General features: G+C 37.7%; 2 pseudogenes across 1 annotated transcript; one reads left to right on the top strand and one right to left on the bottom strand.

The window, feature by feature from the left end:
* The first annotated feature begins 585 nt into the window (after window positions 1-585).
* On the top strand, window positions 586-19,468 carry LOC143379575 (aldo-keto reductase family 1 member C4-like; annotated as a pseudogene). The gene is made up of 9 exons (XR_013088484.1): window positions 586-675; window positions 4,257-4,424; window positions 5,222-5,338; window positions 6,136-6,213; window positions 6,630-6,744; window positions 8,777-8,886; window positions 9,408-9,573; window positions 17,808-17,890; window positions 19,426-19,468. The product of XR_013088484.1 is annotated as an aldo-keto reductase family 1 member C4-like (transcript).
* LOC143412016 (zinc finger protein 131 pseudogene) lies at window positions 13,171-14,941 on the bottom strand (annotated as a pseudogene).
* Window positions 19,469-26,885: the final 7,417 nt, after the last annotated feature.

The raw sequence follows: 26,885 nt of genomic DNA, 5'->3' as shown, positions 1-26,885 counted from the left end.
CTATCTCCCTGTATAATTGATCTTTTGCTTCTTGGATTTGTTTATGTAATTCATTGTCGAAGTGGTTGAAGTGGTCTTTCATTGTCTGATTTTGCTGTCTAATACCTTCCTTGAGACTCCAGATCATCTGAAGCATGTATATCCTGAATTCTTTATCTGACATTCCATCTTCTGCAGATATTACCTCTTCTAAAGTTGAGTAGACCTGCATTGCTTGTGGTCCTTTCTTTCCTTGTCTTTACATACTGATCGCGTTTATTTCTGCTTGGTGAAACTGTTGTGTTATTGATTTTTCCCCCTATATATTTATATTACTCTTGTATAGTTGCAAAGTCTCCCTCGCAGGCTTTGGCAGTGGTTCTGCCCCTCCTCCAATTGGGGCAATGTGTCTACCACGCCGGCAGGCCGCTGGGCCTGTACTTTCGGTGGGCCTGTTCTTTCGGTGGTGGCAGGTCCGCCTACCTTGCAGGCACGAGCAGCGGCTCTGCCCCTCCGCTGGCCGCTAGGCCTGTTCTGTCTATCGGTTGCAGGTCTGTCTACCTAGCAGGCGCTGGTGGTGGCTCTGCCCATCCCCCAACCGGGGCGATGTGTCTGGGGGGCCAATGGTCCTGTTTTGTCAGTGGTCACGGTTCCGCCTACCTTGCAGGCGCGTGGGGCAGCTGTGCCCCTCCGCAGGTTTCTGGGCCTGACCTGCTGGTGGGTCGCAGGTCCGCCTACCTTGCAGGCTCAGAGGGTGACTCTGCCTCTCAGTGGGTTGCTGGGCCTGATCTGCTGGTGAGTTGCAGGTCTGCCTACCTTGCAGGTGCCCGGCGGCTCTGCCCCTCCCCCAACCGGGGTGGGGCGATGTGTCTGGCCGGCCGCTGGGCCTGTTCTGTTGGTGATCATGGTTCTGCCTACCTAGCAGGTGCGTGGGGCAGCTGTGCCCCTCCTCAGTTTGCTGGGCCTGACCTGCCGGTGGGTGTCAGGTGCACCTACCTTGCAGGCATTGGGGGTGGCTCTGCCGCTCTGCGGATTGCTGTGCTTGTCTGCTGGTGGGTTGCGGGTCTGCCAACCTTGCAGGCGCTCGGCGGCTCTGCCCCTCTCCCAACCGGGGCAATGTGTCTGGTGGGCCACTGGGCCTGTTTTGTCGGTGGTCATGGTTCCACTTACCTTGCAGGCGCGTGGAGCAGCTGTGCCCCTCCTCGGGTTGCTGGGCCTGACCTGCCGGTGGGTGTCAGGTGCGCCTACCTTGCAGGCATGGGGGGTGGCTCAGCTGCTCCGCGGGTCGCTGGGCCTAATCTGCTGGTGAGTTGCAGGTCTGCCTACCTTGCAGGTGCCCGGCGGCTCTGCCCCTCCCTCAACCGGGGCAATTTGTCTGGCCGGCCGCTGGGCCTGTTCTGTTGGTGGTCATGGTTCCGCCTACCTAGCAGGCACGTGGGGCAGTTGTGGCCCTCTGCAGGTTTCTGGGCCTGACCTGCCGGTGGGTCGCAGGTCTGCCTACCTTGCAGGCTCAGGGGGTGACTCTGCCGCTCTGCGGATTGCTGTGCCTGTTCTGCTGGTGGGTCGCGTGTCCAAAAGTTTTTTTGTGTGTGTCTAAGTGTGGTGCTGGTGATCGAACCCAGGGCCTTGTGCATGTGAAGCAAGCACTCTGCCAGCTGAGCTATATCCCCAGCCTGAACATGTGAGAGTTATGTCAGATTTATTCCACTGTATTTCCTATTTTCATTCCCACCTCCTTCTGTCATTCTTCTTTGTCTAAAACTCCAAACTTCTGTTCTTCCCTTCCCTCCCCACTTGCTGTGTGTTAGCATGCATGTATCAGAGAGATGATTCCACCTTTGGTTTTTGTGGGACTGCTTTATTTCATTTATCATGATAATTTCCAGATCCATTCATTGAACTAGCAGATATCATAAAATTATTTTGCTTAATGGCTGAGTTATATTCCATTGTGAATATCTTTCACATTTCATTAATCATTTATTTGTTGAAGTGCACCTAGCTTAGCTATTGTGAATTCCACTGCTTTAAACATTGATGTGGGTGATTCACGCTGATTTTAACTCCTTTGGATACATATAGAGAAATGGGATAACCCAGTCAATTTGTAGTTCCATTCCTATTGTTTTGGAAAATTTCCATAATGGGCTCCAGAATGTATCAATTTGCAATCACCAGCATTTTACAGCGTACCATCTTCTTTACATCTCCCCTCACCAACATTTATTGTCATTGTATTCTTTTTCTTTTTTGGTACCAGAAATTGAACTCATGAGTACTCAACCAACTGAGCCCAATTCCCACCTCTATTTTTTGGTATTTTATTTACAGATAGGGTCTCCCCAAGTTGCTTAGAGCCTTTCCAATACTGAGGCTGGCTTTGAACTTGCCATCCTCCTGTCTCAGCCTCCTGACTCTGGGTTTATAGTTGTAAGTCACTGCCTCAGCTGTTACTGTATTCTTTTTTAAAAATATATTTGTTAGTTGTAGATGGACACAATATCTTTATTTATTTTTATGTGGTGCTAAGGATCCAACCCAGTGCCCAACATGTGAGAAGCAAGCGTTCTACAACTGATCTACAGCCCCCGCGCTGTTACTGTCTTCTGTTTTTTGAGGCTTTTAAATCAGCTTTATTGAAATATAATTGACAGTTTTCCCATTTAAAGTATATTCTTGATAGTTGCCTTTCTGAATGGAGTCAGATGAAATCTCAGTGTAATTTTAATTTGAGTTTTTTTTTAATTTCTAGAGATGTTGAATGTTTTTTCATATACTTGTTGACTGTTTGTTCCTCCTGTTTGAGAGGTGTTGGTTTAATTCCTTTGCTCATTGATTTATTGGGTTTTACTTACTTTCTTTTCTGGGTGTAAGGTTTTTGATTTCTTAGTATAGTCTGTATATTAACACCTTTTCAACACTGTGGATGACAAAGGTTATCTCCAGTTTTGTAGAATCAAGAGAGTTAGGCTGCAGAAGCAGTGACATCATCAACATTCACTTCCTTAATTTGCTTATTTCACCAACATGCCAAGGAGCAACTGTCCTGGCATACAAGAAAAAAAGCATGTTTACACAGGTAGCATTAACTTGCCCTCACATCCAATGTGCAGAAGAAAAAGACAAGGTTCTTAGAGATAATAAATATCTGGGAGAATAAGTCCAGGCTTGCCCTCATTATTTCATAATTTGGCTAGGATTTTGGGAACAGAAAGAGACATTCAGGGAAATAGTGATTTACCCTTTTCTTTAGAACCATATATATGTATATGTATGAACCATATATATGTATATGTACACACAAACACACACACACACACACACACACACACACACACATATCTATCTTTCTTTGGGAGAGTGAAATTGTGTTGTGTCCTAGTATAGAGTGTCAATTTAACCAGAAAAAAAACATCTCTTGATTCTACACAATTGGAGATAAACTTACACTCAAAGTGTAGATACGGCATTAATTTCAACAATACACAAAGAAATAAAATAGCTAATGCCAAGGAAAGAAAGTAAGTAAAATCCAATAAATTAATGGGCAAAGGAATTAAGCAGACAATTCTCAAATAAGATGAACAAACAGTCAACAAGTATATGAAAGTCTTAGAAAATTATCACAGCATCTTTCTTGTAGGAAATATTTTCCAAGTGGTTTCAAAATTCCCATTATTTGGGAATGTGATATAATCTGTGTATCTTTATTTGGAGATGATTCATAGAACCTTGCATAATATTTTTTTTCTATAATCAATCTCGTGCATTCTTTCCCTGTATTAATTTTACATAGTGATTTATCAAATAAATGATAACATGTCTATACCTGTATGCTGGATCCTGTGAGTTCCCCAAGAAACGCAAGGAATCTGAGTCACTCCTAGGGTCCACTGATGCGAGTGTACTAGGATTTCTGTGTCTGAAGGGGCTTGTGGGATGCCAGATTCTTGGATTAACTAGGAAATACCCAAAGTAATTCAGGGACATTACCCTAAATACAGAACAAACACAAGACATGGGCAAAAGTTGAGTTTCAGGAGGTCATTGTTTTGGCCCAAGGTATTCAGTTTGGTACTTTGGCTATTTCCTTAAGTATTATATAAGAAAAAATGGGCATTCAAAGTTCAAGGGACTAGTACCTTATCACATAATTAGGTAGTCTGAAGAAAACATTGGGATATAAAATTCCTTCCAGTCTAGTGACCTGTCCTCTTTGCTCACTAGGAGTTACCTCTCATAATATGACTCTCAAATACTTTTGATTGTTCCTCTAGGTTCCTAATAGTAAGACAACAGAGGCCACCAAAATAGCTATAGAAGCTGGTTTCCGCCATATTGATTGTGCTTATTTATACCAAGTAGAAGAGGAGGTAGGACTGGCCGTTAGAAGCAAGATTGCAGATGGCACTGTGAAGAGAGAAGACATATTCTGTACTTCCAAGGTATTGTGTATACAGTGTAAAAATTACTGAAATAGATATGAAGAAATGAAAATTAGGTGATGAGGTATTGGTCTTGTACCAATATTCACAAATATTGGTACAATCTTCATTCACATATGATATCCAGTTTCAAAATAGAGAAAGGTTATGAATTGCTACTCACAGTCTACAAATTATGACTTTTAAATTTCTATGCTTTTCTGATTCTGGAATCAGCAGAATGATTTAGTATTAGTGTGGAATCAGATAAAATTAAGATCAGATTATGGTCTTGTTTTCTCCATGATGACTTGTAAAATTTCTTATGATTCTGAATATCAACTCTAACATTTGTTTTTATCAAAGATCATTTTGTTGAAAAGTGTATGGGGAGTAAAGAAGATGTAGCTAAAATGTCTTTTTTTTATTTAGCATATAATAAAATATTCAAAATGTGTTTCCCTTCAGTTCTTTATTAAATAATACTTGTGAAATAAATGGATGAAATGGACTAATAATAGGTTTACAATCTCTATGAAACACAATTCAGAGATTCAATAATGTTAATATTTAAAAAAATATCTTTTGAGTATTTACTTCCATAGTTCAATTGATTGGCTAATAATAGCCAAAAATATAATCCCATTCACATGAATAGGTGGGATAAATGGAAACCCAAGACCTGAAGAGAATATCTTCTCTGTGATCAACAGTTTCCAATCCACAGACAAATGAATGTCTCAATATGAAGTTAAAAAATTTCCCAAATATGAGTCATGTATGAATCCAGTCCAATTTCCTCTCTTTAACCATTGCAGCTATGGTGCACTTTTCATCGACCAGAGCTGGTGCAATCTTCTTTGGAAAGATCACTGAAAAAACTTCATTTTGACTATGTTGACCTGTATTTGATTCATTACCCATTTTCAATGAAGGTAAGCAATTTGCATCATCAAACCGATTCAATTCCAGCCATTCCTACGAACCTCATTACCAAGGATGGTTGAATTAAGTTTCTATGTAAAATTCTATAAACCTAATTAATATGAATTATAGAAAGTCAAAACCATTTAGATTTGTGATTAGAAGTAATCTTCAGAAACATCTCTGTTTATTCATCCCTTATATCTGCATTACTAGAGGTTTGCTTGGTTTTATTTTAGCCTTTTCCATTGGTGGTAAATGTGACTTTGGGGTAGTTCAAGCTTCATAGTCATTAATATTTCATAGGGTCTCTTCATCATCTAGCATCAAATCAATCTTGAATAGAAACTTGAATGACCATCTTAGGTACACATACACATGTGTCCAGGTAGATAAGGAATATGGTTTAGCCTGTGTCATCACTGAAATTCACTATTGCTGTGTTTAATTGAATGCAAACCTGTACCCTCCCAGTGAAAGAGAGGAATTGGCACAGGGCAATGTATTGGGACAGAAAAACTAACATAACCCAAGTAGGAGACTCTATGAGGAGAACTGCAAAACTCTTTTAAAATTATATATATATTTAAGCATATAGATAATTTGATGTAAGAGAATACAGGAAGATAAGCACCTAATGGTATTCCTTACATCCACATGCAAACACTTTGTAAACAGATGAATAGAGAGTGATACTCCACTTATTTCATCGGCTTGAATGTTCCATTCCATAAATACACCTAGCATCATTGCTATACATGGACATATGAATTTGGCAAGATTGCTGTGATGATCACTTCTATTCCAGCCAGGGGAAGAGCTTTTACCAAAAGATGAAAATGGAAAAACAATATATGACCACGTGGATCTCTGTGCTGTGTGGGAGGTGAGTGCCTGAGAGAGTGATCACATAGGAGGCCCACAGGGTGACAGTCAGGTCATGATTTCTCTTGAAATTGTGGGACAAGCAATCATTATATTTTAGAGGATTTTTCTTAGGGTGGTGGGGAGGAATGAATTACTCAAATATAGTAGAGGGAAACAGCAGAGAAAAATGGTGACAGTGAGAAATGCACCACCTGCCTCCACATGCAGTGATGTCTGATTTGCCAAGGACACAGGGATTCCTTTGCTGGCTCTCAGTACTGTGCCCAATTATCTTTACCATCTTTCTCTTGTTAATAATCAGTTCATCAACTTTGTTGTCATTTCCTGACAGTGCTCCTATTAACAGTTCTGGCTGGACTTTATACTGACATAGTCCATTGTACAAATGTCTCTTCCCAACCCCTTCCTCCCAAGGCCATGGAGAAGTGCAAGGATGCAGGATTGGCCAAGTCCATCGGGGTGTCCAACTTTAACCGCAGGCAGCTGGAGATGATCCTGAATAAGCAAGTATAAGCCTGTCTGCAACCAGGTGAGAGCCCTGAGCCTCATTGCTGTCTCATTTCTTTCCTTGTTTCTGCACCACCCCCAACTTTCCACTTCTTCTGTCCCCCAGTTCATTTGTCTTTGTAGAACAGAAGAGTCTAAGACTGTCTTGGAGGATGTGGAGGGTTCTCAATTGTACCTGTGCTGGGTGAATCCTTAGTGAAAATGAGGGGAGGAACATGGTGCCCAGTTTTTGTAGGAATTTGGTGACGTACAGGTGATCTAGGAGGAGAGTTGTTGTTCATCTGACTTCAGGGACATGGTGAGCTTGTCCTTGAACAATGGAAGATAACCAGAGACCAGATGGGTGAATGTGTAGTGGCAGGAATTATGTGTAGGAAAGAGGTCCAGTGCACAGGAATGGGCAGTGAGCAAGAAAGAGTGAAAACAGAAGATAAATGATCAGGTTTCGTGTGGAGGTCAGGTGCCTAAATCCTTTTTATGGCTTATTTCAGTTTTATGGACCCAGAAGCATCAATTAGGAAAAACAGCAGAGCTCATGAACATAGCAGGCCTGAGAGGAATTACTTGTTTATGGTGATTCTGATGGTGGATCAAATTCACATTCAGGAACTTCAACCAGAATATACAGTTGGCCCTGAGCCTAAGCCCTTTTATCTTTCTTTCTTCCATGCTTTCTGATATCTAATCAACTGTTTAATTACATGTATTCTGGGCATGGTTATTTGTCTGTGGTTTAAAACATAGACCATAACTTTTATAAATGTTGATAGTACATTATAAATTTTAAATATAATTGCTAATAATTGAAAATAATTTTGTATTAATTTATCTTAATTTTTTATCATGAAATTTTTCAAACATACAGAAATTGAGAGCGTGATATAGGACATTCTTATATTCTACCTTGTATCTAAAATTGTTGACTTTGAGGAACACTGTGAGATGTAGATTTTTGTGGTTATATCTGCATACACCTGAGTAATATTTTGCTAAATTTCTTCAAAGTCTATTGTAGACTGGACTACTAGCTCTTATAGAACTCAGGGAACATTTCCTAGGAATGAAGATCATATCTCACACAGCACATTTCATTACTATATCTAAGGTTTCTGTAAGTATCTCATACCATCTAAATCCAGTCTGTGTTCATGTTTCCCATTGCTTTTCTGAAATATCTTGTATACATCTTCCCCTTTCCAGGATGCCACTCTGGTTCACATGTTTCTCTTTGTCATGTTTCTTAAGCTCTTTTCAGGCAGATTGGTCAGTCACCCAGTGCTTTTCCATATTATGCGTGAACCAGGATCTTTTTTCCAAAAGGTCTTATTATATCTGTGAACTTGTTTCTCCAGTCCCATTTGGAGTCAGGAGTTAGACTTGAATTCTTTTTATAAATCAAGGGGCAGGTATAGTGGTCCTCAGTTACTGGTTTTTGCATCACACCAGAAAAAAAGTTGCAGACGTGTGGCTCAGACTTGCAGGCATGAATTTACTACAAAGGATAAGAAAATGGCAAAAGATGAAACTCTTAAGGGAGAGAGTGAATCCTCTCAGAAAGGATGGGGACGGCATCCCCACCCTGGCTTCAGGTTTTCTAGGTATCTCTTGGGAGTTTTGTAGTTCTACCAACCTTTACCTCTAGACTGTTGACTGACAGAAGGGTGGCTTCTGATTTCCAAGTTTCCATTGTTCATGTTCTTGTCCGAAGAGGGGAGATTTTCAAGTCTGGGTCACTTTGTCCCACCCTGACTGGTTCTAATTGGAACTTGTTCTTACATATATGAATAGGGAGAATTATTCTAAGCTCCTGGAGGTATGGACTAGGATTTTATAGGTTTTGATGAACAATTTTACACAAATGTTATCTGCAGAATATCTATCAAATGTCTTTCAATCTTATTCTCATGAGTCATTGGTCAATCTTGGTTAATGACAAAATTTAAAGTCCATGTTTCAATTTTTTAAAAAATTCAGCTTTTTTTCTTTGGCATTTTGTTTTTCTATTAACATTAACATTTTGTAGAATGAGATACTTTCTGTCTTGTCCACCGCAGGTAGAATGTCATGTTTATCACAACCAGAGGAAATTGCTGGACTTCTGCAAATCAAAAAACATTGTTTTGGTTGCTTATTGTGCTCTTGGAACTCAAGGAGAGAAACCATGGTAATGAGAACATCAGGGAGCTTACCTCAAATGTCCTAAAGACTCACATTTCGGAAGATCACTCTCAAGTGGCTCAGGGACAGGAGAGAATTTACACTTCTGTGAAGGTCCCATAAATCACTAATGCTGCAGGTCTAGGGTCTGCATTTGAGGATACCTATTTAGAGTGGTTCAAATAGACTTCAGTATATTTTGTGTGTTGGTGCAATGGTGCTTGCCTGTCATTGCAATGTCTGGGGAAGCTGAGGCAGAAAGAATGTAAACTTGAGGCCAGCCTCAGAAACTTAGTAAGACCCTGTGTCTTAAAAGGGTCTTAAAAAGGAGTAAGCATTTGCATCTCTTGCAAAATAATTTTTGATTAAACCTGTAGTAATTGCCCTTAGACACCATCCTCCCGCCTACATACACAAACACATACCAAAAACAAACAAACAAACAAACAAAGAAAAAACACCACCCAGAAATAAATGATATCTTCCTAACTACTTGGCCTCAGGACTTAAGCACTTCTTTCCTTCCAGGGTTGACCAGAGCTCTCCAGTTCTCTTGGATGATCCTGTTCTTGGTGCCTTGGCAAAAAAGCACAAGCGATCCCCAGCCCTGATTGCCCTCCGCTACCAGCTGCAACGGGGGGTTGTGGTTCTGGCCCAGAGTTTGAAGGAGAATGAAATAAAAGAGAACATTCAGGTATAGAGGAGGGCTGTGGGAATATGGTTTTTTCACATGTGTGCTTCTTTGAAATGTGCAAGGATCTTATTGGGACCAGTCAATATCCGCAGCATGTCCTCTGCATGTAAGTTTTCAGGTGCTTTCAGAGTGTGTTCTTTTACTCTACAATGGGATAGACAGTGCAAATGGATAGAATTAGGTTGGATAAAACACAGAGATTTGGTTTTCAGCATCGGTAGCCATGTATTGTGTAACTCTTACAATTGACATCTTTGTATATTTTCCAAAAATAGAGTTTGGATTGGGATACTTTTATTCCTGAAATTATTATTTTTTACACTTCCCAAATACTCAATCTTTTTTAATATTTATATATTTATTCAATTTGAGTTTTTCACTTGTCACCTGTCAGTTTATGTATATTACCCATTTAGATGGGTTGTTCGTCTTTTTATTCTCGAGTAGGAGAACTTTTTTGAACCATTACTTAGAGTAGATGCAAAACAAACCACCCATAATATTGAGGTAAGTGCAAATAACACTTGTTTATTTCATCATTCCATGGTTTGACTATTAGCCTTGGCTCAACCTGTACTCAGTGAATGTCTTCCAGTTACACTGGATTTTCATAATTTTGTAATAGATTCTCATATGCATCCGCAGAACATGTGCTCCCTCAGCTTCAGTCCTGCTTGCTCTGTTGTCTGGTGTGTCTGAGCTCCCCTCCATAGAATTTTACATCTACCAGTTGATGATGCAGGCTTTATCTCATCACATAGCAGTGTCCCCAGGCAGTGAATGGATATTTGCAGAGCCAGCCTTGTGATGCCTAGGTAGACTCACAATGGGCACATCACTGCTTCTGCCAGGTTCTAATGGCCAATGCAAATTATAGACCATTCGAGACTCAATGGGTAGGGAAGTAGATAGAGTCTCTTAGTGAAAGAAGCTGCAGATTCACATAGGAGATTGGATACTGGGAGATGTGAATTATTGGGGGAGCATTTTTGCAAACAATTAACTACATTTATGTATTCTGAATATTGTTTTTCAGATACAAATGTATCTGTTGAAATATATTCTTCAAATTCTCCTTATGGTTTCTTTTTCCTTTTGGTATATTTTCATGAATAACGTTGGTTCTCTTGTTGTTTTCACGTCTTTACTTTGTGGTTGATGAGTGGCATATTTTTCTTACACTGGGAACTGAACAGCCTTAGTACATTACTTTACAAAAGTCCTACAGTCTTTAACTCCATATTTATTTTAACTGCAGGTTTTTTTAAATAATGTTATTTTAACTGAAAATCCAAATGCACACATAATTTTTAAATGACTACCTAAATTTTGCAGTAACAGTAATTACCTTTCTGGCTACAATCTGTCATCAGTTGTCTTATTTGCTCTTTTTCATAAGCTTCATTATCATGGAAAATTAGTCTTTCTGTTGTATATCACCAAACATTTCCTACCTCTTCACTCATTTATAAATATCTTGGCTATTGTAGATTGACCTTTCATAAAGAATTTAGAAGCATTTATCAATCTCTTCCTAGATTGTTGCTGTTTGCTTGATATTGCATTGAAACTCTCACTAAATTTGGAGAGAAAAGCACTTTAAAATATTAAAGATTTTAATCCATGATTATGAGTTTCTAATATTTAGCTAGTCTTTTAACATACTGCAGCAGTATCTAATGGAAGATTTTTATTTCACTGTCAAATCTGCAGCTTAATGTTCCTGGGTATAGTACTCTTAGCTGGTATGCATTTTCTCTCAGAGCTTGATATCTATTATTCTATGACTTCCCAGCTGTCAGGGTCTAGGTTGGGAAATCAACTGAGATCCAGGTTTATGTTTCTGTAAACATGACCTGTCATTTTTCTCTGGAAGCCTTTAAAATTTTTATTCTGTATGTCAGGCATATTCATACTAATGTGCCTTTGTGTGGGTCTGTTGAAATTTTGTATATTTGGGGTCTTGCAAGGCTCCTGTATAGGATTTCCATTTTCATTCTTTAGGTTTGGGAAATTTTCTGATATTATTTCATTGAAAAGATTGTGCATTCCATTGTTTTGTATCTCTGAGCCTTCATCCATACCAGTGAATCTTAAATTTGGAATTTTTAGGTTATTTCATATTTCTTGGAAATTCTGTCCATGGTCTCTTAACATCTTTTCTCCATGATTAGCTTTATTTTTAAGATTACATTTTAGTCTTCATTGCCTGAAACTATTTTCTAAGTGGTCTAGTCTGTTGGTGATGTTCCCTGATGAATTTTTAATTTGGTTTATTGATTCCTTCATTTCAAGGATTTCTGCTTGATATTTTTTAAGAATATTTGTCTCTTTATTGAAGTGATCTTTCACTTCTTGTATTTTTTCTCTGATTTCACTGCTTACATCATACTTTACTTGTTAGATCAGTTTAACTATACAAATTTTAAATTTCTTTTTTTTGAACACATAATTTTATAGTTTACTTTAAAAATGTAAATGTCTCCCAATATCTAACAGGTAAAGAAAATAGCATATTGGTTTATTTTATGTAGTTGTTATATTTTATTTTCTCAGTAATACTGTTTAAAAATATTTATACACCTACTTTTAAGTCCACAGATTAGCACTCTTATTTGTTTGGCTTTAAAATTATAGCACAAGATCTTTACATTAAGGATTGGGGGAAAAGATTCCTTTCAAAACAAAGCCTGATATATTATATATATGTGTTTCTCTGTACCTTATTTTAAATACATTAATTTTTAAATAATGCTCATCTGTTTTTTTATCTTGTAGTAAAATACTAGTGCAACTTTTCATCAAAATAAAGTTTACCACAGATGTAAATGAACTCTCCCAATTGAAAAGGGCCCTTCAGCTGCCATTAAATGAAATTTCTCAATCTAGCTTAAATGAAAAAGAATTGGTAGTTGTCATCATAAAAAAATATGAAGTACTATAGCACTGTCTACATTTCTCCTTATAACACAAACTTTGAAAGAACCAGAGATATTTTATAGAAAAGTCTAGTTGGTTTTAAAAAGGCACATAGGTGTTTTTCTTGTTTTTTTTTTTTTTTTTAACATTCTGGAAATTTTGCCACCACCACTCTTTCTGTTGCAGAGATGGCACCTGTGACTATTGGGGTAGACAAGAATGTTGTTCAAACTAAAGAAATCCAGCCAAAATTTTAACTGCACAGTAATAACACACTTTCTTCATGCAGCCTTATTTCCTACATATTCAATTTTCTAACATGCATTGGAATATGGAAAAAAATTGAGGAAGGACATGACCCGGGGAAGAGAAAACTGTGATAAAGAACCCTTACTACATTGAAAATAGATACTTTCGTACCCAACTATATAATAATAATATAATCCATTTAAGTTTTCAGAAATATATTTCTCAAAGTTCCCCTTCATTTATGAGAAAGATCCTCCTCTGTGGCATTAACTGGGATGAGGGGCATCAGTTTGTTTCAATAGAAACAGTTCAGCACAACAGGAAATCGTTTTTAACTTTGGTCCACTTGTCTGTCAGTTTAAGGACAGTCACACTGCCCATAATCAGTTCAAAAACCCAACGTGTAAATTAAAAAATATATCTGTTATTTCAATCTAAAACCGGCATAGCTGTTCTGTCATCATTCTTTGCCTTTTCAACTTGGGAATCCACTGCTGGTTTGGTCTTTAAACTCTCAGCACCTCTGTGATCTTCCTTGGCAGCCTCAGCAGCATCTGCTTGGTTAGGCTCTCTCTCCTCTTGGCTCATGATTTCAGGGGTCACATGATCCAAGTCGGCTTCTAGAAGCTCAGTTTGTACTTCCACTGGCATCTGATTTACCCATTCAACATGCAGCTCCTCTATGTGTACTTCAGTACCTTCTTCAGTCTGAATTCGACCCACTTCTAGATAACTGACTTGGACCTGCTCTGGAAGCACACTCATGTGTGAATCATGCACTTGGCTGTCCTGAAGCAGATCTGGATGGACTTGTTCCACAGTCACTTGTGCTGAATCCACCTGGGCCTGAAGTAATGGTAACACATGCACCTTCCCAACTTGTTCTATAATAGTCATTGATGTCACTGGTTCAGTTTGCACACGTGTTTCTACTGAAAGGACTTCTTCAGTTACTAGACTCTCTGAAATATTATGAGTATCACTGAGGTGCCTCCTTAATTCATTTCCTTACATAAACCACAAGTCACATAAAGTACAATGGTTGGGTTTATCTCCAGTGTGTATTACCAAGTGATCTTTGAACTGGTCCCAGCTGTTAAATACACTGTTACACACCTGGCATTCATACAGCTTCTTCCTTCCCTTTTTTGCCCCCACTCCAGTTTGGCATGCAGTGAGGTGACATTTCAAAGTACTATTTCTAGCAAATCGTTCATGACAATTTGGACACTCAAAAGGTTTTTCACCTGTATGTTTTCGAAGATGCTCTTTAAAATGTCCATAGTGGTCAAACTGTTTCTCACAGTACTGACATATATGATTTTTTCCCAGTTCTTTGCTTCTTACTCACTCCACCTTCTTCAAGGTGGTAACAATTTACGTGCTATTTCCATACGCTCTCCTGAAGGTACCTTTTATTGCATATTTCACACTTGAAACTCTCAGTGGAGTGTGATTTCATGTGTTCCTGTTTGCTTATGGGGTCAGATGCACAGCCATCTTCTTCTTTAATTTGCCCCTTTCTATCACCTTGTCGGTACTTGCTGGTAATATCTGCCAACAATTCTAAAGCAGAATCATCAGAGGAACCTGTGCTCTGTATGTACTTTATGGACTGCTTGGCAGAAGCCACTTCCTCTAATGTTTCAATGCCTTCATGTTCCACTTCAATTGTTCCTTCAGCAATCTCCACCTCAGTTTCAACAGGCTCTGATTCTGCAGATGGCAATGATCTAGTGATAACATTTGAAGTTTCTGCAATCTTTCTTTTTTGTGCCTCATTTTTTCCTGTGGTATTTTCCTCAAATGGAGCTGAATTTTCTTTGTATCTGACTTCAAGGGCTTTAATAGCTTCTAGCATTTGTAGAAATTCTGCTGCTTTCCATATGTCATTGGCTTCTTCTTCTCCTTGTATCATTAGTTTTGCTGTGTATGTGAACTCAATTAAATGACGAAAGGCCATTTTACTAACACCTTCTATCTCCACCAAAGGTTCCTGTGTAAACTCCTGAAAGAATTTGTAGAAGAACTTACTGCAAGCAGCCAAAGCAGCCTTATGGGCCTTAAAATGATGTCCATTGTCTATTAGTGTGATATCGGTAAATTGATCCTGATCTCGTTGTTCATTCAACTGGTCCAGAATCATTTTATGATGTTCAGGAAACTCCTGAAGGCATTCCATCATCTCTTCAGCCTCCATGGCCTTTGGGTTGCTTCAGGGAAGGACTTAAACTCCTTCTTTAAGATTTCTGGTGTTGATGAATTTTGATACTGGAGTATCTTTGTTTGTTTGGGGCAATTTCTGACCTTGCCTTTTCATGTTGTATGTGAGTCTACACATCTAACAGTAAGGATCTGAGATAGTAGAGTTTCAATTCTGTAGATTTATAGCGTCCCTGGAGGTTTTCAGTACTGAACCATTTAGGTGGAGAGAAAGAATAACAACAAGCAATCAAATGATATACAGCATTAATCCAAATATTTCATGTTTTGACTTCTACAATGTTGTCAATGTAGAGACAAATAATATGCACAATTATTGCATACAATAAAAACAGTTTGCTACAGTGTTTACAATTTCAAATGGTGGAAATTAAGAGAACAGAGGTGATGTAGGATGTAATGATTATGAGGAAAATGGAGAGAAGATAGAATAAAAAATTAAAGGAAGTGCAAAGGAGAGAACAATAGAGATTGGCCATTAGCAGAGGAAAAGGAGGAATGACAGTCAAGGGAAACAGATAAGTGAGAGAAAAAAATAAAAGTTTTTTATTTTAAAAATTTTAAAAATTAATAATGAAAAATAAAAATAAAATAATACAAAAGTAAATTATATTAATCAAACATCCTAGTCCTCAAACAACTGATTATTGAAAAATAACTGGTTCTAAAAATGCTATAAATAAGGAACAATATAAAATATGAATATATACAAATGTCCACGAAACATTAAGGTCACATTTGAGCAGAGAAATGAAAAAAGGAAAAAAAAAAAAGAAGAAAAAAAGATCTCAAATTTAAAGAATTGTTTCTGTTGGAGTTCAAAATATTCTCAGCATCTGTTCTCAGTGGTTAGGTGGGCTTGTTTGGACAATGATACTTGCTCCACCCTCATGGTGGTATTGCTAGGGTGAGACAGGTAGTCCCAGGGGCAGAACTCTTAGAGGCAGGACTTATGCTTAGGCTCCAGACACTTCACTGAATGAAATTGGCCTGGAGATTTCAAATCAGCCTTCCTATAGAGCCTAGCAATTGCTGGTCCATGCTAAAGACTGTACTCCAGTGATCTCCCCTTGGGCTCCACTCATGTTGTGGAAGGGTCAAATTTTAATCCACTATATCACCTGGGGACTGCATGGTTCCTGGTCTTGGGTTTAGTCTCCAAACTCAATCTCTCCATCTCCCACCCTTTCCAATTCCTAGCCAATGAGTCTCTCCCAGCTGGTCCTGGAAGCAAGCAAGATCTCAGTGTGAGGGGTGAGCTAGGAGCGATTTCACAACCAGTTGTCCCCTGTGTAAAGCTCTCTCCACAATAGATTTTCTCCTGGTTACTTAGGCTTACTTTATGTTGTGCATGTGGGTTTGCTAGGCCTGTATTTAGGCCAGACTTGGATTTGCCAGGAATCAGGTCCCTCAGCTGCCAGCTCCTTGCACTACTGCTGCAAAATGATTCCTTCTTTCGTCCTTCACATACCAACTTGAGAGATGTGGTTTCCTTCCCATAAGAGGATATTGTGTAGCACACCTTTTAGTTTAAAAATATGGATTCCATAAATTCCTTTATCCTCTGTGCTCATGGAGAGACCAATCTGGCTGGTGACTCCAACTGTGGCAGTAGCTGTGGTGCTGGGCATTTCTTCCTGATTTGATTAGTCTAACTTAATGAGTACCCAATCTGTTGTGAGTGTCCAATATGAAATTCCTGAAAAGTCACCCCCGTATTTCGTTTGTTCACCCACCTTGTTGAGAAACTACTTGTCTGGTTTTATGCCACTGAGCAGCCAGGAAATTTGACTTTATATTCAGCCAACTTGAAACCTCTTCAGTAAACTTCTCCATGAAGGCCTTTGTATATATTCTGTTAGATTTATTTATACAGTAGTGATAATTCTGATAATCCCTTTTCATTTTGAGAATTTCCAAATGCACAGAAAAGTTCAAAGAATTCTCTTAGTACCATTTACCTCACTCAGCAATTGTTAAATTATCAACATTTTACTCTTGCCATTTTTGAGGAAATTACTTATGATTTAAGTATCCATTTGTTTAGGCATGTTAGCAATTTGTGAAAACTGTTTTCATGTTTAAAATGTCTCAGATTTAGACAAGGTGATTCTCTTTCCACCACCTCCTTTGACTTTATTAAACTAATTACCAGGATATAATTAGTACTTTAAGAATTTATGACTTAAAAATTATTGAACAAAAATCATCATTGGAGTTTGAAGTTTCCATTGATGCAATATAGAAACCGACCTGTAGCTGGGCGCAGTGGCACATGCCTATGAGCCCAGAAGCTCAGGAGGCTGAGGCAAGAAGATGGAGAGTTCAAAGAAGCCTCAGCAAAAGCAAGGTGCTAACCAATTGAGTAGGACCCTATCTTTAAATAAAATACAAAATAGAGGTGGGGATGTGGCTCATTAGTCCAGTACACCCTGGTACCTTCCCCTTTCCCCCCAGAAAGAAAGATATCAAAGAGTATCCTTGGAAATTATTGAATTACCTTACATATCTCAAAATGTCGCCTCTAGCTTTTTCTGGGTCTTTTAAGTATGTTGATACCATAATCTTGGTATAATATTAGCCTTATTTGCTACAGCTTCTGTTTAATGATCTCTCTTTGTCTATAGTTGGTACAGTTTCACTACATTATGCATTACAAGTTATTTCTTTTTAATTTTCATCTGACACTTATTGACCATTTGAGTGTTTTGTTTCATGTCTCTAATAAGTTTTGGAAATTCTCAGATATTTTAAATGTTTCTGCAGTTATCTGATTTCATTGGATTTTCAGGATTGGCAATGCACCGTCCACCTATGCTAAATACTTTCTACTTGTGTGATAGGTTTTTGATTTCGAGTTGAGTGCAGAAGACATGAAAGACCTAGATGGCCTGAATAGAAATTATTGATACCTTGCTGCTGAGTTGTAAGTAATGTTGATTGACATGACCATTGTTTGTTTTAGTTTCAAGTCTTTTCCTCTTTTTCAATGGAGTTTTGATCAGACCTCAGACACTGATGTGGCTGACAAATGGCATTTGTCGAGGCCATTGGGCGAACATTTTGTTTTGAGTTTGAAAATGGAGACATCTCAATGCAGAGGATAAAGTCGTTTTTGAGAAGAGAGATTCAAAAGCAAGGGAAGAGTGTGCAGAGAAAACATCCAAAGAGGATTATTGTCATGAAAAAAATTTTACTCCTTCTTGATGCTTTATGGTTATAGAGTCTGACAGTGCACATATGTTATAAGTGAGGGTAAACAAGGAATATATGTCCCTTCTGCTTGAAGGAATGTTAATTTATAATAGAAATTAATGTGATGACTGTAAAGGTCAGGCGAGCGTCGGAGGAAGAGACCACCAAGAGACTATCTCATGCAACGGCAAAGGGTTTATTGGGGACCAGCATGCTGGGGCTCAGAGCTCACTTGAATAGAGCAAAGAGAGAGAGAGAGAGCCCTGAGAACCGCTTAAGCAGAGCTTATATACTTTTCTTGGAGAGGGCAGGGAGGGAAGTTACATTTTGCAGTTTGGCAGTTGGGGACAGCACATTCTGGGAACAAGATTAGCAAACAGTTTGGCGGTTGGGGACAGCACATTCTGGGAACAAGATAAGCAGACAGTTCTTAAGATTTCAACAGTGTTTTGTTAAGCATACATAAAAACGGAGTGACAAGTACCTATTTTATTAACCTTTCAATGACATGTGAGAAGGGATTAGATAATCAATGATGATATGTCCTTAAAAACTGGAAGATATATTGTTATCATTTTAATATAAATTAAAAAAAGGAAAAGGAGGAATGCAATACCAAGAGAGAGTAGCAAGCAATTGGCAATTCTTGCTCCCTATTAAATACTTCAGGAAGTAATGATTTTCTGTTGTATTGTTTTTAAAGTATAGAGATGTAAATATTATATGGTGAGCTCTAGGGGTTTGCATGTCTACCTTATAAACAACATCCTTTCCATATCTGAGTGTAGCACCGTGCCATGTGTGATCAGCAGTGAGAAAATAATTAATGAATTAGTGAAATGGAAGTTAAATTGCTATCAAAATACTCTACCCTAAAATACTTTTTGTATCGGTCAATATCTAAACCTGTTTTTATACTAAAGATGGCATAAATGGATGTGTCCTCTACAAATATGTATCCACGTTGCAATCTTTATCTGTTTTCACTGAGAAGAAGAAATAAGGAAAGATATCTTTGTTTGATACAGCTAAGGGAGATGAATATGAGTAAATTCTTGTTTCAGTGAGTTTTTTGTGTGCTATTCTAGAAAAAGGAATAGAATTTGAATGATTTAGTTACCTTTCTGATAAAGGTATATTCAGGAAAGTAGGAAAAGCCGATTTCACAACTACTCAGGAAATATAATGGAGTTTGTAGCTGTCACTTCTTTACCCCTGTAGAAAAGTGTCACTGAGTCTGTTACACATTTTACTTTCTCATTTTAGTGGAGCTGATCATCCAAATTATCCATTTGCTGATAAATATTAACGTGGACACCTTTGTCATGACTTCTACTGGTATCCTGCATGTGGATTGTGATGCAGGAGACAACTCAGGTGCTACTGATTGGACACATCACTTGTGTTGTTAACCCATGTATCTTAGCAACTCACATTCTGCTGGAGCAACCTTCACCAGTCCAGTATGAAAGACACTAAATTTTCATCAATTTTTGATAAAAATAAAGTTGTTTATCTCAAGATTCTATATTCACTCTATTATGTTTATGATTATTATCTTTTTGAGTGATTATGAACAAACCCAATTTGGCTACCAGCCTGTAAGCAGGGGTTTTTTGATGTTTCTGAGGTAGGAGAATATAGGAGTTCTCAGGATTTAAGGAAGTAGCAATTGGTATTTATTTTTCAGTGTTTCTCTAGCCCAGGGCATAATCAGAAAACAGAATACATTTCGATTATGGTTCACGGTCTGCAACATGAAGCACAAAGGGCCAGGATAAGCATCAGGTCAAGGGCTCCTTTCCTGCAGCTTGAGGACCAGAGCTCCTGTATACTAGGGAATAAGATGGTTGTCATATGGTTGTCAAGGAGGTGAGAGGAAAACCATCCTGTAAAAATTGTGAGGGGTCAGATGTGCCAAGGCTGAAGTGAGCAGAGTTGAACACTTCTCTGCTTGAGGACTATGATAAAAATTCTTTATTTCTGGCACATTATAATTATTCATAGTAGTGAGATTCACGATGCCAATTCACACATACACCTAACATTTGATCAATCTCATACCTAAATAACTTCCCTTCTTGTCCTCCTCCTCTTCATGATCTGCGTGCTCTACTCTCCTGGTCTTCCTACTATTATTGTAATTTACTTAATGTGATGTACACGGACTTGTATATATTAGATGATTTGATTTTGTTCATATACTGTGGTATATGCATACCTGGAAATAGCATAATAGGGTAGATTTCATCCCCCATGTACTTTCCAATGCCTTTTCCCACCTCACTCCTTTCTATTGATTTCTTTCCTCTCCTCTGTTGTTTTCCTTCCACCAAATGTTCTTTTGATGATAATACTCTAGAGATAAAAAAACATTTTGTCTATTATCAAATACCATAGCTGGATTTGTGATTAGCATTAGAAGAAGAGCTGAAACAACCTTAATTACAACTTACTTGAAAATACTTATGTCAAATTGGATGCATTCATAGAAAGGAATCTCATAAATCACTTGAAAATCTAGAATATAGAGTGATGTGAGAAAATGTTGGACTAGTAAAGCTCCAGTTTCTCCCCTGGAAACATCAAGAAACCATTAGATTCTGGGGAATGAACAGTATACACGTTTGTAAACAGTCAGTTGTCTAAAGCACCAAAAAAGCAGGCAATGAAGGAAAAGGAGATTCACAATGGCAGAGAATTTCAGTGTGGTTTTGCCTGCCTGCCTGCCATTGCCAAAGCTGTCTCACACAGAATGGTCTTGGCCTTTAGGTAGTGTAAACAGGGCTATCAACTTCTTTCCTCAAAGCACATTAAGTCTACACAAACTTTGGAAGGTTTACCCCCACAAGAAAATGGCCAGAGGAAGAATAAGCTATGGATATGGTTCACATGAGTCTAGAATTTCTCCAATCTATTCCTGGCCCTTCCCTCTTCTGTGTGTTGACATCATTAGGCTGGGAGCAGAGCACCCAGCACAGCAGCCAATATCCAATTTAGGAAAAGGAGCCAGCTCTTATTAAAATTGCCTTCTTAAACCAGAGGGATACTTGCAGAGAAGCCCCTAGCAGGATCCATTTCATGTGGCATTGACTAGGACTGGGTCACAGTCCCTTTGAAACAGTGACCATATGTTAATGCCAATAGAATTAACATGACTGACTCACGAATAAGCTGGGTGAAAAAGATGTTGGAGAGACCACCATCTCAGTCACTGACATCATAATGAAAGAGCCTTGATTTATTTAGGTTTCATTTTTTTTCAGTGTTGCCAAACTTCGAATTGCTTGGGAAACTTAAAATCTTGTGATAGCTTAAGTTTTATTTCAACCAAATGTGTATGAGTCTTTTGGTTGAAGACTTGGGTTTAAGTGAATTGGTCTATATAAATAGATATGAAATGATTATTTTTCATTATAGACATGTTTCTCACAGATAGTTGGTACAAGAACTGATCAATAGGTAAACAGGATAGGCCTCACCCAGCAGTAGGTCTGTAAGAGAGTGAGAGGAGTTTGCCAACTTTCATTTACTCTATTATTTTGTTTTCTAAATTTTTACATTTGGTTTAATGAGTTATAGATGACAGTAGAATTCATTTATGCACCTTGATATATCATACATAGATTGAATATAATTTCTTATTTTTCTGATTATACATGTTGCAGAATCATATCGTTCATGTAGTCACATGATGTCTGTTTCATTCTACTAACTTTCCTATCCTCACATCCCCTAACCTCCCTTCCCAAGTGGCCCTGGCTTTATTGTGAATTAGAAAAAACATTAGGCCTTTTGTTTTGTGGGATTGGCTTATTTTGCTTAGCATGATATTCTCCAGCTCCAATCATTTACTGACAAATGCCATAATTTCACTCTTCTTTAAATATTATTAAAATATTTAAATAATATTCCATTGAGTATATATACCACATTTTCTTAACCCAATCAATAAATGGGCTAAGGAACTGAACAGATGAAGAAATACAATTTGTCAACAAATATATGAAAAAGTATTCAACATCTCTATCAATTAGAGAAAAGCAAATGCAAATCAAAAGTACTCTTAAGATTTTATCTCATTCCTGTCAGAATGGCAATTATCAAGAATACAGGCAACAATAAATGTTAGCGAGGATATGGTGAAAACTCATACATTGCTGGTGGGACAGCAAATTGGTGCAACCACTATGGAAAGCAGAATGGAGATTCCTCAGGAAAATGGGAATGGAACCATCATATGACCCAGCTATCTCATTCTTTGGTTTATACCCAAAGGACTTAAAAATCAGCATACTATAGTGACACAGCCACATCAATGGTTATTAGCAGATCAAATCACAATAGCTAGACCATGGAGCCAACCTAGGTGTCCTTCAAGAAATGAATATTATTTAACACAATATTAACACTTCAGATTGTATGGGTATTTCTCAGAGGAAAGAAGAGAGACCCAATGACTGTTGTAATTCAGGTGGATCACAAATTGATGCATGGCAGCGTAGTAGAAGCTACAGAGCAAGCAACTTGCTTAACAAGGCATGGTTACAGTTAAGATTTTACCTAGATTACCACAAGTATACTCTAGGCATGAGTAGAAATTCAAGTATACTCTAGGCATGAGTAGAAAATCTTAGGAAAAAGCCAGACAACTGGGGAGCTTCTGGTGTCTGCATGAAGAAGGACAGGTGATGTCACATATCTAGGGCAGAAATGTAATCTAAGAGAATGAAAGGAGTGTACCAAGAAGTGGGTAAGGTAACAAAGTCAAGTTGATGGCAGCCAGAGAGGATTGCAGTTTTATAGACGTGGTTTCCACTTGAAGTCTGACATGGAAGATTTGTGTTTCTAGTCCTCATGATATAGATATTGAAGGTCTCTATGAAAAAGCAGAAAGATCTTCAATAAATGACCTAGTCCTACACTTTCCCATAATACCTATATATTATATCAATATTCCTAATAGAATCATTAGGAAACCAATTGTTTATTGCCCCCAAATTAGCGATCTGCATCAATTTTCTCAAACTTTCAAACAAGTTGAGTTAAATTTTCTGTCTTACAACTAAACTGAAAAACATCAGAGCTCAGCAATTTTCAATATCACACTCTTCAACACCTTACACAACAAAAATAAAAGCAGCTTGTGCCTTTTTGGATATTGATCTGTGTAATGTCAAGCATGGTTCTCCCTTGGAGTTATTAGCTTTCATAAACTTAATATTTTCTTATTGTTGGATATTTACATTTCTGACAGAAAACTTCCACAGTATGGAGAATAATAAAAAAAAGCCTGCTACTTTCAGATTTTTCTGTAGCATAGTTACAATATGACACCTGTCCTACCATTTCAGACAAATTGTAATAAGCCTGAGTTAATAATTTGTTTTTGTATATTCCCATTTAGACGTTGAAATCCCAAGGTAGGAGTCATCTGGTTTCCCCTTGGAGCCCTTGTTAAGCATCTGGGCTGATCATCATGGATGTGCACAGCAGGCCAACCTCAATGGATCAGAGAATTTGGGAAGAGTGTGTCTCAGTGGAATCTGGGACTGGTGACCAGAGAGGCCACCCAAGGTCTCAGCTATCAACTGTGAGATTTCTGATTCTTCTTTTCATATTTGCCAAACCTTATCAAAGATACCATGATCTCAATATAATTACTTATAAAAAAAGATAGAGCTGGGCTCACTTCTCACCTGATTTTTGGATACAAATATATACATATAATAGAGGACTCTTTTAGTTCTCAGATATAATAGCACAGAGGTTTGTTCCAGGATAGAGTAAAATATCTCTCAATTCAGGAATGGCCAGATATATTTTAGACACAGAAGAGCTCTTTAGAATTTGTCATTTGAAGATGCAAGAATTTATTATGACTGTTATAAACTCCTTATATAACATATATTTACATATGGCCATAACATTTTATTTCTGCAATCTTGCTGTTTCACTTTTTCTGTGATTTAAATTTGCCTGCAACGTCTCAAAAACAAAACAAAACAAAAAACAACAAACAAACAAACAAACTCAAGATTGTATAAAGAACCAGAGTTGACCACAGATGTTGGTGAGTCATTGACTAGCGAGGTTCGGTGGATATGGAGCAAAGGTTTGTTGTTCTCTGTCCATGACACCAAGGTAGAGTCTTGGGCACATGGTTCCATGTCCAAGTAGACCAGCTATAGACTAAGATCAGTGCCAAAGAACATTCTGATCTCAGACAGACGAATGCTTGTGACAATGTCTAGGTATTGCAACCCAGGTAAAGTCAGGAGAGACCATATTCCAAGTTTGCAAGGCAGAATTTTTATAGTAAATGGAATCATAACAGACAAAACTGGGGGCTTCCAGTGAGGTTTGTGGTACTGAGCAAAAGCACTTTGAGCGAGGGCTGGTTTTCTGCCAGGAAATTTCTTTCTCTTCAATTTTCAGGGTCAGAGCTTCTCACCTTCTATAAGTAAATACTTTTCTTAGAATACAAAAGTGAAATGTTAATTGTAGTGAACTGAAAAACAAACTGAGAAATCACTCAGAGCCCTCTTTTTAGAAAGACCCTATAGCTTCTGTTGCATCTTGCAAAATAATGTCCTAGAGCTCTCAGTTAATTTTCCTTCACTAAGTAACGTGACTTGGAACCTGTCTATTGCACACTAGTCATTCATCAACAGTGGACATTTTTATTAGAAAGCAAATAAGAAGATTCAGAATATATTTTGCAAATGAGAATGCTCTTTTTTCAAAATTTTCACCTTTGATGCTTTCTGTGAGAATCAAAATTTGATAGCTGCTCAACTGTCCTTTTAAATTCTGTATATTTGCTCGTGTGTGGAGTTAGATAGTTCATTTTTTCAAATAATGGTTGATTGAGAAAGAGATTACTTTAATAAAATCAAAACCACAAGAAAATAGGATCTGTGTTACAGGCAGAGCTTTTCAATATATACATTAAATCACTGTTTTCAAATTATGATGGTGACAAAAAAATTCCTGTGATTAAAATGCATGTAGGAGATCCAGCCTATTCTCACTATTCAAAGAGAATGAGTACTTATAATAGTTTTTGTATCATGCATATTTCATACACTTATTATGTTGTTGATTATAATATATTCCCTGCTCTTTTAACTAAAAGCTCATATTCCTATATTTGACAATTTATATTAATAAACATTTATGTTTGATTTTTAATTTCTTCAGATAGTCCACATCATCAAGTGAATCAATATTTACACAGCTATTCCAAAATTTATATTAATTTAAGATTTTTCCATTTTTTTTTCTTTTTGGGATAATATTAAACAAGGTCATAAATCATATAAAGTGTCTACATTTTGCACCATGCATATTAATGGTTTTCTCAAATTTATCTAACAGGTTTAAGCTATATAGTGAACTTTAATTTAATCTCTGGCTACCTAGTGCATACTGACTTCCTGTGACTGTAATCATTTGTCTTCCACTGAGCAGAATGTCACAGTGAGTGCAGATGTTACTGCACACTTGTCAGGACTGCATCCTCTTGGGACTTGGTAGAAAAATTATGAAAACATTTATACCAGTGAGAAAATTAAAAGGCTACCTCTTTCTCCTTGTAACATTTAGTTAATTTTATGAGGCCTCAATAATTGTTCTATAATCCTTTTCTAAAAATTCTTTGTGTGCATGGTGCATGATTCATTCATCATATCTCATAATTATGATCAAGAAGGGGCTTCATCATGAGAAAAAAATTCCCAAACCAGAACCAATCAAAATAAAAAAGAGGAGGGATGAGAGGTTTCCAGGCTAATAAATTGTCAATATGGTTTCATCCCTTATCATAATGCATGATAATATTTTAAGAGAAAAATTATTAAAAACTTGCTTTTATTACTGTGTAGTAGATCATTTAAAAATTTTCCATATGAAATAAGAGAACTGTTTCAAATTCTCTTATCATTATGGAATATTCTTTTAATCTCAATCCTCCTATACGATATTGGGTAAATATTAGACGGCAAATAGAATTGGATAATCATTAGACAGGCAGTTGGGGATGTGAATCCCATTATTTATTGCCCTGTGAAGGCAGAAGAAGAAGCAGAACTTAGGCTGAGAAGTGAAAGCCAATAAATTTGAAACATCAGTATGTGGAGCCCAATGATGGTCACTTCATTCCTGGATGGGGCTTTGGCACCTATAAATCTCAAGAGGTAACAGTAGGGTTCCAAACATTGAGGGTTCCAAAGAAAGTAGACACAGGATGAATGGAATCCAATCTGGGTTGTCAAGATACTTGCTTCCTATGTGACCCTGGGGGGCTTATATGGTTCTCTGTTTCTCCAGGTGAAAGCTATTTCATGTGTGGGAGAGACAATGGTTAGACAATGCTCTACATCACTGATGGTGTGGTCCCCTACTGAGTATTTACCAATTTGCTGGAATGATGGATTTTAGCAATTGGTTTTCACTGGGACTGGTTTCTTTATTTCTATACTTTGCAATTTATTTTCCTTCCAAGAAAGCAAGGTCCACAAAAATCTGTGTAGCAAAAGGTGCTTGAGATAAGAAGCACAGAATAAATGATGGGTATAACTTCCTTTCCACTGTGAGGAAGTCTTCAGCATTTCACAGAAAATGCAGCACCTTGTCTGAATAGATTTTTTCATGTGCTCTCAAACTGCAGGAATTTTAGCTGAATGTATAATATAACATCCTGAGAAGTCAAGTGGCACATAAGA

This window comes from Callospermophilus lateralis, chromosome 13 (assembly GCF_048772815.1).
Source record: "Callospermophilus lateralis isolate mCalLat2 chromosome 13, mCalLat2.hap1, whole genome shotgun sequence".
Lineage (NCBI taxonomy): Eukaryota > Metazoa > Chordata > Mammalia > Rodentia > Sciuridae > Callospermophilus > Callospermophilus lateralis.
The sequence above is the reverse complement of the archived record's forward strand: the minus strand, read 5'-3'. Positions and strand labels throughout refer to the sequence as shown.